We start from the raw sequence: 17,571 nt of genomic DNA, 5'->3' as shown, positions 1-17,571 counted from the left end.
AGCAAAAACGCCTTCATATTTTATTTATTTCCTTTCTTGGTCAGGGAGTGAGGAATATAGGAAATGCATGGTTACACACTACCTCCTCTGACTTGCACTCCAGCTAGATCCAGGCACTATTCCTATTTTCATGTGGTTGTCCCCAGCTGATACTCTTGCTTTCTGTCTCCATGAGATCAATGTAATGGGCAATGTTCTAGGTCTGGGAGGTTCATGCTCATTCAACATGTGTGTGTGTGTGTGTGTGTGTGTGTGTGTGTGTGTGTGTGTGTGTGTGAATGGACAGCAAATGTCCTATTTTGCAGAGTTCTGATTTCTCTACAAATCTGCAAGCCTTTAATGTTGGTCAAACTTCCAACATTAAAATGAAGAGGTATATTCTAGTTCTGGCCCCAGTTTAGCTGACAGACTATGGTTGCCACTCCCAGTTTTAGGTTCCCACAGGAGAGTGAGAGGGAAAGAAGAACTTGCCATCAGCACTTTCAATCTCTATCCATATCTCAGTTGTGGCCCTCTGGCCCGTCCCTCTTCCCTCACCACTGTTTTCACTCTACATCGGGCTTACACTACCTTCTTGTTCATAAGGAACACCCATAAGGTTGGTTTCCATTGCTGGTCATGGCTCTCAGTTTCATATATTTCTTCCTCCCTCTTCTGGCCTCTTCTGGTCCTTTCTGGCCCACAGTTGGAGGTAAGGTTGGAGCCAGCAGCCTGAACTTGGTTTTCCATCTGGCAGAACTGGGTTTGCTTTATCCTTAAACTCTCATGTGGCTATTTAACTCTGTATGAGTGTATGTAGGTGGATTGATTCTTTTCCCCCAAGATGCCTGACCTGGTCTACTATAAACACATTGCAAAACTAGTTTATAATGGAAATAACATCACAAGTTAGAGAGAGGCAGTATGGCCTAGTGATTAAGGGTGTGGGGTGTGGGGTCAGATGACTAGGATGCAAACCCCAGCTCCTGAGGAACACTAATGGTGTGATTGAATAACTTACTATCTGTATATCTGTATATCTCAGCTTCCTAATCTCTAAGATGCAAATGGCTAATGCAGATCTTTTCTCCTGTCACTTTTCTTTACCAGGTGAGCTCTGTTATGGACCTTGCGTTTCAGCAGGTGTCAGTCAGGTGGCAAGAGATAGTGCAGCTGAAATATTGTGGCTCTTTTAAAGAAAAACATACAAAACTGTAAGTACAAAATTAGAGACAGGGCCTTGGAAGAGGCCTATGCAAGTGAGAAGCACCCCTGAGCTTCATTAGCTTCGCTGCAAATTTCCTCTGCTGCAGTGGGAATGGTACAGAAACTACTTCTGGGTTATTCCATAGTGTTATTGGGGCATAGTTTTACTTTATATAGTCCCTGGAAGATAGTAAGCGCACAAGCAGGGTTAGCTTTTATTACTCTTGGAGAAAAACACAGGCTTCTGTGTTGAAATAAGTGTGGAAATGCTTCACAGCCTTTCACTCTTGGGGATTGACAATGCGTGTTAACATGGGTAATTGTAATACAACAATCCAAATGTGCAGATAGCTTGGAGGCTTTGTCACTTTGTAGCAGATCTGGTCTTCTTCCCATGCTTCCCATGCTCCCCATCAGCTGCTTTGAAAAATAAAACAAAACAAAAATGGAAAGTCCAGTCTAGTTTACATTTCCATACAATATTTTAAATATAGTTGACCATTGACCAACATAGGCTTGAACTGCAGATTTACTTATATGCAGACTTTTTTTTACAGTACAGTACAGTACAGAAAATCCTTCTGGTTTTCTTAGCAGCAGTTTCTTTTATGTAGCTTTATTGTAAGAATACAGTATAGAATACAACAGATAACATACAAAATATATGTTAACTATGTTGTCGGTAAGCCATCTGGTCAACAGTAGCCTATTAGTAGCTGTTTTAGGGGAGTCAAAAGTTACACATGGAATTTCAGCTGTGTAGGGGTTTGGTGTCCCTCACCCCTGTGTTGTTCAAGGGTCAACTGTAGTTCTTTTAGGAAGTACTTGAGTTCACTTGCATAAAATGCCCAGTGTCTTATCTATCCTTTTCCTTCTTCCAAGAAGGTCAGATGTCTAAAATAAGGTATACTATTATTATTAAGAGAGGTATATGGCTTGTGTGGCTGGAAGGCATGGAGTTAAGATAGGTTTCTGACATTCCCAGTGCTTTATCTTGACTACTTCCTTTGCATGCTGGGCAGCCTATCTGTCTGGTGGCTGAAGGAGGCTGCGCTTCCTTCTAGTTTAGGCAAAGATCCCCGTGGGACTCACTGATGGACTCAGTCAGCTTCACTTTCAGCTTCTGATGATGCTAGGGACAAGTGCTTCTCAAACTTTAACAGGAATAAGAAACACCAGAATAGCTTGTTAAAAATACAAATGCTTGGACTTCATCTGCATAGATTCTGATTAAGAAGGTTTTAGGTAGAGCCTGAGAATTTAAATTTTTCAAAAAGTTCCTAGGTGGTGATGATGCTGACACAGCCCATCTGGGGAGCATGCTTTGAGTTAGCAAGGCTCCCCTTTGAAATCTGTGACTGCAATAGAGCCCTACGTGTAAGAGGTAAGAAGTCTACCCTGTAGCCACCTTCTGGCCACCTTCCCTGCATGGCCACTAAATTGGAAAGATTCTCAGCCCAGAAATAACCTCTTGGCCTCTCTCTATCTGATCATACTATGTCAACATATAACTGCTCTATGTTGGGTTTGGGTGGGGACAACCTGAGAGAACTTTCTTCTAGAGTGGGGCAAGCACTGCTCCTTTACCTTCAGTATTTCCCTCAAATGCTGAGCATTCTTCCCCATCACCAGGTCAAAGCCAAGAGAGCACAGTGGTTCTCATATCTGCTTTTCTCTCTGTCTACCTCTCTCCCCTGCACCTCCTTCCCATTAATTACCAGGCCTGAGAAAAGAGAAGGATGCTCACTCATTTCTCTTCCAGCACAATCTTCTGCTCACAATCCTTCAGTAGTTTTCCATCTAAGAATAAAAGCCCAAATCCTGATGCAGGCCTATCAGATTCTACAAGGCCTCTTCATTCCTCTCCTCATTTCACAGGTCTGGCTCTTCTCCTGTTGACTCCTCCACTCACCCTTGCCTCCTTAATGTCCACTTGGCCCCAGGGACCCTGTTCTAGGGTCTCTACCATGCCTATTAACAGTACCTTGGAACACAGTTTAGGAAACACAGACTAGGGAGTAGTTAAATAGTCCTCAAAACATGAGATACTGTCACTTTGTTAAACTGAAAAGTAAAAGACACATCATTAAGCAGAATTCAAGGCACTGTCGTCAAAGCAATTCAAAATTGTTAAGACCTCAACTACAAGGAGATACCATCTCATGCCTGTCAAAATGGCTGGATAAAACACAACAAATAACAAGCATTGGGAGGATGTAGAGGAAAAGGAACTCTTGTGCACTGTGGTGGGAATGAAGACTGCTGCAGCCACTGAAAAGAACAGTACAGAGGTCCCTGAAAAATTTTTAAAAAGAAATAACATATTATCCAGTAATTCCACTTTTGGACATTTAACCAAAGAATATGAAAACACTAATTTGAAAAGACATATGCACCCCAATGTTTATTGCAGCATTATTTACAATAGCCAAGATATGAAAGCAACCTAGGTATGTATTGATAGATGAATGGATAAATAAGATGTGTATGTATGCACAATGGAATATTACTCAGCTATAAAAAGAATGAACTTTTGCCAATTGCAACAACATGGATGGATCTGAAAGGTATTACGCTAAATGAGATATGTCAGAGAAAGACAAATACCATGCAATGTCACTTATATGTGGAATCTGAAGAACAAAACAAATGAGCAAACAACCAGTACTTAAATACAAAGAACAAACTGGTGGTTTCCAGAGGGAGAGTGGTCAGGGGGAGGGGGATTGGGGGGAGTTAATAGGTAAAGGGAATGAAGAGGTTAAAAAATATGAAGACCTGAGTCTTACAGCTATAAAATATTAGGGTTGAAACTTAGTTTGGCTCCTTACTTGCTATATGACACCAGGAAAATTACTTAACCTTTCTTGTCCTTCTTACACTTAAAATGAATATATGCAGTCCTTGCTTTGCACAGTTTCAACATGTACACATTTCAGTAACCATCATTTAGTTAAATTACACCATTTTCCAACAACACAGTTCAAACTGCAGTTACCACATAGAGTAACTATGAGTAATTGCATAAAATACAAACTTTGTTACTAGCATTTCAGTTTCAAATTGCCATGTAAAATAATTAGACACGCAACACAGTCAATAACCTATCACATCACCTTTTTCAAAGTCTGTCCATGATTGGCACTGTGCACCTGTTATTCACTTCATGCACAGACCACAAAGCCTGTATTGTGTTGCCTCCTTGGTGCCCAGTGATAAACACATGTGACATTTTACAATAATCGCTAACCAAAAGAAGAAATGAGCCAAAAAAGATAAAATGCAGCAAAGATATGAAAAGTGTTGACACTAGACATGAAATTGAGATCAAACATAAATGAAGGGAAAGAAGAAATAGCTGACCATGGGAATGCTGTCATTGCTGTCACCAGAGAAACAGTGAAGGCCACCTTAGCAACACGAAGGAAGTAATATGAAGAAAAAAAAGAAAAATGTCCCAGAGGGAGACGATGATAAGAAACTTCCCACTAGGGGAGCCTGGTAGCTCATTTGGTTAACCATCAGACTTCCGCTCAGGTCATGATCTCCTGACTCTTGAGGTTGAGCCCCACATCCAGCTCTGTGCTGACAGCTGGCTCAGAGCCTGGAGCCTGCTTCAGATTCTGTGTCTCCCTCTCTCTATGCCCCTCTCCAACCTGTGCTCTCTCTCTTCCTCTCTCTCTCAAAAATAAATGTTAAAAAAAGAAAACAAATTAAAAAAAAGAAACTCCCCACTAAATGAAGTCTCAACAATATGTCATGACATTGATAAAGGATAAGCTGATCCAAAGTGAGAACGGAGTATGCCACTTTGCCAAAGAGTAAAAAAGTCGCTGGGTCCATATTGTAAGATACATGACAGGAGGAAGGAAACTGGAGCTGTTCAGACTACTCTATATAAGTTTATAACTTGGGTTTATAAGTAAGTCTCAAGGAATAAAATACTTCAGTTCTATATGTTTTTGATGTTTTAAACTATAGTATGCTAATTTACTAATTTTATAAATTTTTAGATTTCTTCATAGATTTAGATTCTAACTAACAATAGGAGAATTGACAAAACATTTTTAAAGTCATGAACGATTGTAATTTTTCCCATTGATTCCTAGAATCTCTGCATATTTTCAGCCTGCACAGTCATTTTTATAGTCTTGTATTATCTACCACGCAAAGGGAAAACTGCCTGGATAATAAAAGAATTTACTTTACAGGGTTTGGGGGCAGATCAAATGAAACAGTGCATGCAAGCACTGACTATGTGGTCTGGCCTGCATTAGGCTCTAAATAAATATTGTCTGTTTTATGCGACTATTCCCAGTTGCTTTATCTTGTAGGAATTTGGGGGAATTATAATTATGTATGATTTAATTTTAAATTATTATTAGATGATTTAGTATTATTGGAAATATTTTTTAAAATATATTCCAAATGAAATATCTATGCATTTCCTCCAGACAAATTTGTGATGGCCGTTCTCTGCCTCCCCACCCAAAAACATCCACAAAACTTATGAGTCATTCAAGGGAGGAAAACTTAATATTTAGGAGCACTTCTACTAGAAAAGGAATCAAAAGGATTCAAATACATTATGAATAAGACATTACTATTTCATTTCCTTATTTTATTTTTGTCCATCCCTGGGTTTTCCCTTTAAAAATAAAAGCCACCTTGGTGGCTCAGTTGGTTAAGCATCTGACTCTTGATTTAGGCTATGGTCATGATCTCGTGGCTCATAAGTTCAAACTCCCCATTGGGCTGTGGACTAACAGTGTGGAGCCTGCTTGGGATTCTCTCTCTCCCTCTCTTTCTGCCCCTCCCCCATTTGTACACTCGCTCTATCAAAATAAAATAAAATAAAATAAGTGTCAAGTTTCTTTAAAAATATCCTTTTAGAGGCACCTGGGTGGTTCAGTCAGTTGAGCGTCCCACTTCAGCTCAGGTCATGATCTCACAGTTCGTGAGTTCGAACCCCACTCCAGACTCTGTGCTGACAGTTCAGAACCTGGAGCCTGATTTGGATTCTGTGTCCCCTTCTCTCTCTTTCCCTCTCTCTCTCTCTGCCCCTCCCATACTCACACTCTGTTTCTCTCAGAAATGCACACTAAAAATTTTTTTAATAAAAAAGAAATATGCTTTTAGAGGGACTACTGGGTGGCTCAGTTGGTTAAGTGTCCAACTTCAGCTCGGGTCATGATCTAACGATTTGTGAGTTTGAGCCCCATGTCGGGCTCTATGCTAACAGCTCAGAGCCGGGAACCTGTTTCAGATTCTGTATCTCCCTCTTTCTCTGCCCCTCCCCCGCTGGTGCTCTGTCTCTCTCTCCCCCTCAAAAATAAATAAACATTAAAAAAAAATTTAATATGCTTTTAGAGATAAAAGAATGAATATTACCTGAGGCTCATTTGGGAAATTACTCCTGGAAATGCCTACAATGATTACAGAAAGGGGTACTTCTCAAAGGAATCAGCACAAGGCTGATGAGGTCTTATATATGGGGTCTTTGAACCCAAGAAAAGCCCTGGAAATGAAGAGGAAGTAATGATGTACCTGTTATTTAAGTGTTGATCCTGTATTGAAAATAGCAGCTTAAAATACTCCAGAAATGATTTTTGTTGGTTACATGTCCATGTGCTTTCTAGTGGAGGAAAACTCTTAAGAGGTTGCCTGCTGATGAGTGAGTATTTTTTCTGATGGGCAGATTGTGAGGGTATTTTGGGTGGGGGAGGGGAAGGTAGTAGGGAGCAATTTGTGAGTTTTGATGCTCTTGCAAAACACTGTATCTGCTACAAAATGTAGGTGAGCTGCTGCACTGGTTGATAAAGTGAGTGTGGCTTGTATCAACTCTTGTCACCAGGGAAAAGTAGTACGTGCTCAACAGTTAAAGTGGTTGACTGCCTGCAGATGTTCTTAAAGAAGCAGTTGAGCTAAGACTGCAACCTAGTGGTGAGTTTGTTATTAGGAAAAAAGTGGCTGCATTCATTGTAGGCCATTGATAAAGGCTGCATTTGAATTCAAAGTGAAAATAACTACCAAAGAGAAGTATGCTCATGCCCTTCATGGAAAGAATGGTCTCCGAAGAGTGTTGTCAAGGGGTTAGAAATGGAGAGAGGATGACTGGAATCAGACCCCTGTGTAGGTAGCATTTTCTGTCTTGTCTAAGCTTCTGCTCACTTCCCTATTGGTCTCTTTAAAATACAACCTTGCCTGGCCGACCCTATTTGATCTTCTCACATTAGTTGGACTCATTTCTTCTGTTTACTGATTTAATCCATTCCATTCTAAGGTAGACTTTGACTTGCTTTTTGTTTTTGTGATTGAAGTGATTCAAACCCTACTGTTCTTGAAGGCAAGTAAGTAATGTAACATGATTCTAAGTATCATTCTCATTCTTTGACTCAACAATGTTTTTTTACAGTCTGATGTAGCTTTTTTTTCTTAGAAACACTTCTTACTCATTGTATTGATGACTATTTCATATTCTATTGTATTAACATGTAAAAATTGATTAACAAAGCACCACTGAGGGTTTATTCCTGTTAAGAGGATCACTTCTCTTTATACAAAATATGGAATATCCGAGAAATGTCTCGGTGTAAGAGAGTCGTTTAATTATTGTGTTTCTTGATCTCACTTTTAAAGTCTACTTTTATCTTAATTTTCCTCATTTCTCATCAGTCTTTTTAAACATACACTTAAAAATTAATTTGTTTTCTGATTTTCACTGTCAAATTATCCTTGTTCCTTAGTAGTCTAATTTTTAGTTCACTTATACTATCTTTCTTTTTATGTAGTTTTTATTTTACCTGCGAAACTTTACCTGTGATTTTTTTTTCTTTGTTTGCTCCTCCTAAATCTTTTTTTTTTTTTTGCAAAGCTGCTTGGTATTGGGGTATGAAGTCTAGTTATTCTGTAGGTAATAAAAATCAGTCTTGTGCCTTCATGAAGTGTATCAATACATAGAATGATTAGCTTTTAAATTCTTCCTCCACCTCAGGTCTTTTACATTTAATTCAAGAGCATTCAGAAAATTTCTTCATTCTTCCAAGTTTATATGCTCCTAAATGTTGGAGTGTGGGAATCCATAGCCTTGCCAAATCCAGATAACCCATGATTACAAGACTCACTGCAGTTAAGTTGACTATAGGAAGCCCATCTCTATCAGTGAAATGATGGCCTCTAAAAAATTTAGAGGATTTTTTGTTCCCTGTGTCACCCTAATGAAACCGTTTTGGATTTCCAGGAGTTCTTTAAAACAACTTTCTACAAAGTACAAATTTGGACTTGATGTAAATGCTGTGAGCCAAGAAAGCTATGAAATCAGCCACTCTGTAATCGATACAGAAATCAATGCTGTAATAGTAAATTATCTGAGAGAGCTTTCTCTTTTCCTAGCACTCATTCGGGATGCATCCTGGGAAATCTGTGACACAAAGATCATGGTGGCTGACATGGCACCCTAAAGACAGTTTCTACTAAAATAAGAGTTTGTGGGGCAAGATGCTTTTCTATAAATTAATGAGCGTAATACTAAGGGAACCAAAATAAATCCCTCCTCCTCCATACACTTAATTATATTTTGGAAAGAGGAGACAAATTAATGAAACAGCATGAAAGGTCTCAGAGCTATAGATTTATTCTATAATTCAACAAATTACTTCTATAACTAGCTATGAAAAATATATGAGGAGATATTTTTGAAGGCCCTCAAAATCTTTTTAAAAACAATAATATCTTTAATAATTCAGATTTATTAATTACTCCAGAAGTAATATATTGAAAATGAGAGTACATTGCATACTGGAAAGTATGATTATATAATTAAAATTTTATTAACAGAAAATGATGTTGTATAAATATGTATAAAAAATACTATAGTAAACCAAAAGCGTCTTTACGGTGTCTTTTTAAAAAAAGTTTAATCCTTGAATAATTCCTGATTCTCATATATGAGAGAAACCCACAAAATTTATTTTTCAGATCTCAAACAACTATTTTATCTGGCATTGTAAAACATCTAAGAGAAATGAAAGGAATACTGTTTCATTTTACCTCCTTCTCTAACAACAAAAAGATATCTTTAGTTGTGGTTAATATTTACTTAAAGTCCACAATAAAAGCTCCTGGATACATACTTGTTTAAGGGCAAAATAGAGTAGATTACAGAACTATGACTTTAGGTAAGGGAAGAAGAAGCACACAGAATTTGGCCCACAAAATCACAAATTTGCAGAGGGCGGGAGTGGTAGGAAAAAGAGAGGAAAGGGAGAACCTGGGTGGCTCAGTCTGTTAGGCGTCCAACTCTTAATTTCGGCTCAGGTCATGATCTCATGGTTTGTGAGATCTCGCCCCACATTGGGCTTCATTTTGTATTACTGTGCACATCCGTACCATCAATATAAAGGTAAAACCTTAGAATTCTAGAACAATATCTTTGTTTTCTTTATACCTTTCAAATTCTCAGAATCTGTCTACTAAATATTTTTAAAGTAAGCTTAAGTTAAATGAATTGCAGTATTGTTTTTTTGTGAATCGATCAGAGAACTTGAAGGTCGATGAGTCTCACATCCACTATTCCATTATTCTGGTCCCTGGACAGCATTTCCACTAGCTTCAAAGGAATTAAGAACAAAGGAAATATGTAGCTCTCAGACTTTTCTAAATACTCCTAGACCTAGAAGACAAAGATCTTAATCTTTTTGTTCAGGAAATAGACTGGCACAATTCAGCGCCGTCATCAATCATGTTGACCAGAGTCTCTTGCCTTTAATGAAACAGGAGCAGAAAAATTGATTGGGAGGTGCCATGTGTGTTATCATAATACCCATCACTGGGTGAAAAGTGCATTTGTGAGGAAATCTAGTACTGCCTAGCAACTGTTTCCAGGCAAAGGGAGCCTGGGAACCAGCTGTGGTTGACTTCCAGGAGCCACCAGACTGTTTCTACACACTTCACAAGATACCTGTTCGGGATTATTTGGATTTCAGTTTTAAGGTATAGTTTTTCTCAGCAACTCTCAATACTAACTATTTTCCTTTCTAGTGATTGACACAATAAACCTAATATTACTCCTTTTTGTCCCTCTCTAAATATAACTGCACAGATTTTTAACCATAATGGAATATGTCTGAAGTCAGGAGCTTCTACATTTTGAAAGCTGATGGTGTCCATTCCTTTGAAGCCTGCCAGTTTTTTAAGTGGTCTAAGACTATACTCAGATTTACACCCACTTCTGAGAGCATAAAATGTGGTATTATACATACCCCAGAAACTTTAAACATTTTATTCTCCTCCTGGAAAATCCATCCCTGGCCTTCTTGTGCAGACACTCCTCTCCTTCTGCTGCTGAGTGTGATTTATGTTCTTGCTCCTGGCCTTTGGAGCAGGATGTAGCTCAGTTCATAGCAGTGAAGCAGGAGTTTCAAGAGGAACTGGGGGTTATGCCAGAACTTGATGAGGGGCATACAGGCTATCCTAGTAAGTAGAAGTCTCTCCAGGCAGAAGAGTGCTCAGAGAACTTAGAGGAAGATAATAAATAACGTAGGCTCGTCCTGGTTGAGTACTTCCTGATACACCTGAGCAGTTCAGCCCCCCTGATTCTGTCCAAGCTGCTTGTTCCCAGAGTCTACAAATACTTCCCAAAGTAGACACTTGCTTTCAGTCAACCACAGACTCATGCTTTTATCCCCACGGCTGCTGGAAAGCCTCACGCCCTTTCCTGTCTCATTGTCCTCCTGCCGTCCAGTCTCTTCTTTCCGTTCCACAGGACCCTCTGAGAGTGGTATCCTTTTGCAAACCCACTTCCCTCATCACATCATTATTATGATGTGAGGTTGAAACCCTGAGGAGCTTACTTCATCTCCAGCACCCTCAAATTGAGCCTGCTCCTTTTCTGTAACCATAACCTTATTAACAAGAACCAGACTGCCCTCCTCTTCAGCTGCCTATGCTGCTTCCAGGACTTTCTTATTTATTTTCATAAGAAGCCCCTCTGCATTTGGGAGACAGAGTAGCATTCAAGAACATGGAATTTAGATGTGCACAGTGTTTGGGGATGCTGGATAGATCACCCGACCTTTCTGATCCTCTATTTCCATATCTGGAAAAAGAGGATAAGGGTATCATTTTGTAAGTTTATGGAGGTTAATTTATTCTTTCTTCTCACAAATCTTTACTGATTAAGACGTGCCAGGCATTTTTCAAAGTACTGAGGAAAACAGTCCCTGAATTCATGAAGCTTGTAGTCTCATGAGACAATAGTTAAGAGTTTGTTTTTGGGTTGTCTCTCTTTATTGTTTGTTGTTTTGTTTCCTAAATTCCACACAGGAGTGAAATCATGATATTTGTCTTTCTCTGACTAACTTACTTCACTTAGCATTATATTCCCAGCTCCATCCACATTGTTGCAAATGGCAAGATTTAATTCTTTTTTATGGCTGAATAATATTTCATTGCATGTATAGACCACTTCTTTATCTATTCACCTTTCGATGGACATTTGGATTCCTTCATATTTTGGCTCTTGTAAATAATGCTGCCATAAACAGAAGGGTGTGTATATCTTTCCAAGTTAGTGTTTTTGTATTCTTTGGGTAAATCCCCAGTAGTGGAATTACTGGATCATATGGTAGTTCTATTTTTAACATTTGAGGAACCTCTATAATGTTCCCCACAGGGGCTGCCCTAATTTACCAGTTTGCATACCCTTCACGGAGTGTTCCCTTTTCTCCACATCCTCGTCAACACTTTTTTCCTTCAGGTTTAGCCATTCTAACAGGTATGAGGTGATATCTTACTGTGGTTTTGATTTGCATTCCCCTGATGATTAGTGATGTTGAGCATCTTTTCATGTGTTGGCCAACCTTATGTCTTCTTTAGAGAAATGTCTGTTCATGTCTTCTGCCCATCTTTAATTGGATTATGTGTGTGTGTGTATGTGTAAGTTCTATAAGTTCTTTTTACATTTTGGATACTAACCATTTATCAGGTATGTCATTTGAAACTACCTTCTCCCATGTAGTGGGTTGTCTTTTAGTTTTGTTGATTGTTTCCTTCACTGTCAAGAAGATTTTTATTTTGATGTAGTCCTAATAGTTTATGTTTGCTTTGGTTTCCCTTGCATCTGGAGACCTATCTAGAAAAAATGTTTCTGTTGCCAATGTCAGAGAAATTTCTGCCTGTGCTCTCTTCTAGGATATTTATGGTTTCAGGTCTCACATTTGGGTCTTTAATCCACTTTAAGTTTATTTTTGTATAAAGTGTAAGAAAGTGGTCCAGTTTCATTCTTTTGTATATAGCTGTTCAGTTTTCCCAGCACCATTTACTGAAGGGACTATCTTTTACCTATTGTATATTCTTGCCTCCTTAATCAAAGATTAATTGACCATATAATTATAGGTTCATCTCTGGGCTCTCTCTTCTGTCCTATTGATCTTTGTGTCTGTTTTTGTGCTGGTACCATGCTGTTTTGATTACCACAGCGTTGTAGTGTAACTTAAAATCTGGGATTGTGATTCTTCCAGTTTTTTTTTTCTTTTTCAAGATTGCTTTAGTTATTGGGGCTCTTTTGTGGTTCCATACACATTATAAAATTGTTTGTTCTAGTTCTGTGAAAAACTAGATTTTGATAGGGATTATATTAAATCTGTAGATTGCTTTGGGTCGTATGGATATTTTAAAAACATTTGTTCTTCCAATCCATGATCATGAAATGTCTTGCCATTTGTTTGTGTCATCTCCATTCTCTTTCATCAGTGTTTATAGCAGAGTACAGGTCTTTCATCTCTTTAGTTAAGCTTATTCTTAGGTATTTTATTATTTTTGGTGCAAATGTAAATGGGATTCTTTGCTTAACTTCTCTTGATGCTACTTCATTATTAGTGTATAGATGGGATTGTTTGCTTAATTTCTCTTGTTGCTGCTTCATTATAAGAGTATAGAAATGCAGTGGATTTCTATATATCAGTTGTGTGTCCTGCAACTTTACTGAATTCAACAATCTGTTCTAGTAGTTTTTCAGTGGGGTATTTAGGGTTTTCCACATATAGTATCATGTCACCTTCATATAGTAAAAGTTTTACTTTTTTGGTACCAATTTAGATGCCTTTTATTTCTTTCTCTTTTCTGATTGATGTGGCTAGGATTCTCAGTACTAAGTTGAATAAAAGTGGTAAGAGTGAACATTCTGACCTTAGGGAGAAAGTTTTCAGGTTTTCACCATTGAGTATGATGCTATCTGTGGGTTTTTCTTATATGGCCTTTAAGATGTTGAGGTATGTTCCCCCTAAAGTGAATTTGTTGAGTGTTTTTTATCATAAATGGATGTTGTCCTTTGTCAAATGCTTTTTTCCTCCATCTATTGAAATAATCATATGACTTTTATTCCCTCTCTTGTTGATGTGCTATATCACACTGATTTGTGAATATTGAACTCCCAGAAATAAATCCCACTTGATCGTGGTGAAAGACTTCATTAATGTATTGTTGGATTCAGTTTGCCAATATTTTGTTGAGGAATTTTGCATCTATGTTCATCAGAAATATTGGTCTGTAATTCTTTTTTTTGTAGTGTCTTTATTTGGTTTTGGTGACAGGGTAATGCTGACCTTATATAATGAATTTGGAAGCTTTCTTTCCTCTTCTATTTTTTTGAATAGTTTAAGAAAATTATATTAACTCTTCCTTATTTTTTTTTTAATGTTTTTGAGTAAGCTCCACACCCAACATGGGGCTTGAACTGACAACGCTGAAATCATGCCATTCCAACTGAGCCAGCTAGGTGCACTCCTAACTCTTCTTTAAATATTTGGGTGTATTCACCTGTGAAGCTGTCTGGTACTGGACTTCTGTTTGTTGAAAGTTTTATGATTACTGATTCAATTTCATTGCTGGTAATCAGTCTGTTCAAATTTTCTACCTCTTCCTGATTCAGTTTTGGGAGGTTATACATTTCTAGGAATTTATCTATTTCTTCTCAGTTGTCCAATTTGTTGGCATATAATTTTTCATAATATTCTCTTATAATCCTTTATAGTTCTGTGGTATCCATTGTTCTTTTTCCTCCTTCATCTCTAATTTTCTTTATTTGAGTTTTCTCCCTCTCTCCCTTTCTATTTTTTAAATTCATCTGATTAAAGGTTTATCAAGTTATTGACCTATACAAACCAGCTCCTGGTTTTATTGATCTCTTGCATTTTTTTTTTTTTTTTAGATTCTATGTCATTTCTTTTTGTTCTAATCTTTATGATTTCCTTCCTTCTACTGGTTTGGGGTTTTGTTTGTTCTTGTGTAAAGTTAAGTTGTTCATTTGAGATCTTTCTTGCTTCTTCAGATAGGCCTGTGTTGCTATAAACTTCCACTTTGGAACAAATTTTGCTGCATCCCAAAGATTTTGAATTTTTGTGTTTTCATTTTCATTTGCCTCCATGTATATTTTTATTTCTCTTTGATTCCTTGTTTGACCCATTCATTGTTTAGTAGCATATTATATAAACTCCATGTATTTGTGCTGTCTCCAGAATTTTTTTTATGGTTGATTTCTAGATTCATAGCATTGTGGTCAGAAAAGATGCATGGTATGACTTTCATCTTTTTTAATTTATTGAGACTTAATTTTGGCCTCATATGTGATCTATTGTGGAGAGTGTTATATATGCACTTGAAAAGAATGTATATTCTGTTTTAGGATGGAATGTTCTGAATGTCTGTTAGATCCCTCTGGTCCAATGTGACATTCAAAACCTCTGTTTCCTTGTTGATTTTCTGTTTGGATGATCTATCCATTGATGTAAGTGGAGTGTTAAAGATCCATACTTGTGTTACTGTTGATTACTTTATGATTTTGGGTGCTTTCATGTTGGGTGCATAAATATTTACAATTGTTGTGTCGTCTTTTTAAAAATGTTTATTTATTTTTGAGAGAGAGAGAGAGAGAGAGAGAAACAGAGTGTGAGTGCAGGGGGGGAAGAGATAGGAGGAGACAGAATTTGAAACATGCTCCAGGTTCCAAGCTGTCACCATAGAGCCCGACATGGAGCTCAAACCCATGGACTGTGAGATCATGACCTGAGCTGAAGTCAGACGCTTAACCAGCTGAGCCACCCAGTCACCCCTATGTTGTTTTTTTTAAGTTTTTTTGTTTTTTAAGCTCACTTATTTTAGGGAGGGGTAGAGAGATAGGGAGAGAGAATCCCAAGCAGTCTCTACATCATGAGTGTAGAGTCCAATGTGGGGCTTGATTTCATGAACTGTGAGATCATAAACTGAGCCAAAACCAAGAGTCAGACACTTAATGAATAGAGCCACCCAGGTGTCCTGTGATATATTCCTGTTGGATTGTTCCCTTTATAAGTATGTAATGACCTTCTTTGTCTCTTGTTATGATCTTTGTTTTAAAGTCTATTTTTCCAATATAAGTATTGCTACCTCAGCTTTATTTTCATATCGATTTGTATGAAAAATCCTTCTCCACCCCTTGGCTTTCAATTACCTTGTATCTTTAGGTCTGAAATGAGTTTCTTGTAGGCAGCATATGGATAGGTCTCATCTTTTTATCCTTCTGTGCCCCTCTATTTTTTGATTGGAGCATTTAGTCTATTTACATTCAAAGTAATTATTGACAGGTGTGTGCTTACTGCCATTTTGTTACTTATTCTGCTGTTTTTGTAGTTTTTCTCTTTTTCTTTCTTCTCTTGCTCTCTTGTCTCACAGTTAGTTGGCTTTCTGTAGTGATATACTTGGATTCCGTTCTCTTTACTTTTTGCATATACATGACTGTTTTTTGATTTGTGGTTGCCATTTGATTTGTTTATAACATCTTATGCATATAGAAGTCTACATTAAGTTGATGATCACTTTAAGTTTGAACCTCTTCTTTACTCCTCTACTCTCCATGTTTTAGGTATCTAGTGTCCTACTTCACAAACTTTATTTTGTGATTACCTTGATTAATTTTTATAGATATACTTATTTTTACTACTTGTTTACTACCTTTTTTACTCCTTCTTATGGTCTTTTGTTTCTACTCATCAAGTCCCCTTTGATATTTCCTGTAGGGCTGGTTTAGTGATCATGAATTCCTTTAACTTTTGTTTGTCTGGGAAACTCTATCTCTCCTTTTATTCTGAATGAAGGCCTTTCTGGATAGAGTATTCTTGGCTGCAGGGTTTTTTCCTTTTAACACTTTGAATGTATCATGCCACTCCCTTCTGACTTGCAAAGTTTCTGCTGAAAAACCCACTGGTAGCCTTATGAGATTTCTCTTGTATATAACTATTTCCTTTTTCTTGTTTTTTTAAATTCTCTTTTAATCACTACTTTTTGCCATTTTAATTACCATGTGTCTTCAGGTGGACCTCTTTGGGTTGGTTTTGTTGGGGCCTCTCTGTTCCTTCTGGATCTGGATTTCTGTCTCCTTCCCCATATTCAGGAACTTTCCAGCTATTATTTCTTCAAATAAATCTTCTGCCCCCTTTTTTCTCTCTTCTCCTTTTGGAATCCCTATCATGTGACTGTTATTATGCCTGATGGTGTCACCTAGTTCCCCAAGTCTATTTTCATTTTTTCACTCTCACTTGTTCAGCTTGATTATTTTCCATTAGTCTGTCCTTCAGTTTGCTGATCCATTCTTCTGCTTTCTAGCTATTGTATTTTTTATTTAATTTATTAAGTTTTTCATCTCTGAGTGGTTCTTTTTTATGTTTTCAATCTCTTTGTTAAGGGTCTCACTGAGGTTCTTCACTCTTTTCTCAGATCTGGGAGTATCTTCATGACCACTCTGAGGTTAGTAAACAAATCTCCCTCCTATATACCCTAAGCATTTTTCAAACTACTGCTTCTACGCTGCATCTCTGAGGGGCTGTTTGTTGTGCTGTCTCTCTAAGGGAGGGAACTGAGTTTTTTCTGACCTTCCTGGCTCTCCCAGAGCCAAGCCATTGATTTTTAAAGTTCTAAGTTTTAAGTCTTACTGATTATAAGAACTCATGAAATCTGGCCCCTCTGGTGTTCCCATGTGGGTACCCCAGTGTGAGAATCTATTTCTCTCCCCCTCTCTGTGCCATTGGCTCCATCCCTCTTACAGGTACTTGTGTGGGTCTGTTTAGCTCTGGATCACATCTCTGCCCTTCCTATCCTCTTCAATGTGGCCTCTTCCCTGTATTTAGCTGTGGAGAGTTTGTTCTGCCAGTCTTCATGGTGTTTTCTGAGTTATTTACACTAATGTGAATGCTATCTAGTTGTATCCATGGGACAAGGCAAACTTAGGGTCCTCCTAGTCTATGATCTTCCCCAGAAGTCTACATTTATAATTACAGATGCATGATAATTTAAATTACTTTAGTATGTTTTAATATCTGGTAACAGCAGTACCATTATTGCTCTTTATCAGAATTT

The 17,571-nt window shown here is 37.8% G+C and overlaps 1 protein-coding gene across 6 annotated transcripts in view; it reads left to right on the top strand.

The window, feature by feature from the left end:
* Nucleotides 1–1,110: 1,110 nt before the first annotated feature.
* AKAP19 (A-kinase anchoring protein 19) overlaps nucleotides 1,111–17,571 on the top strand; it is a 63,464-nt gene continuing 47,003 nt past the window's right edge. For 3 of the 6 annotated variants that reach the window (XM_077780250.1, XM_077780247.1, XM_077780249.1), the window contains exon 1: nucleotides 10,069–10,176. The gene's annotated coding sequence lies outside the window, so the exon portion shown is untranslated. Of the gene's footprint in view, nucleotides 1,194–10,068; nucleotides 10,177–15,478; nucleotides 15,532–17,571 lie in introns of those variants that run through there. The other 3 variants (XM_077780246.1, XM_077780248.1, XM_077780251.1) reach the window with 3 other exon arrangements.

The sequence above is a fragment of the Crocuta crocuta genome, unplaced genomic scaffold (assembly GCF_008692635.1).
Source record: "Crocuta crocuta isolate KB4526 unplaced genomic scaffold, BGI_CrCroc_1.0 scaffold38, whole genome shotgun sequence".
Taxonomy (NCBI): Eukaryota; Metazoa; Chordata; class Mammalia; order Carnivora; family Hyaenidae; genus Crocuta; species Crocuta crocuta.
Note: the sequence above shows the minus strand (reverse complement) of the source record. Positions and strands in the feature narration are given on the sequence as shown.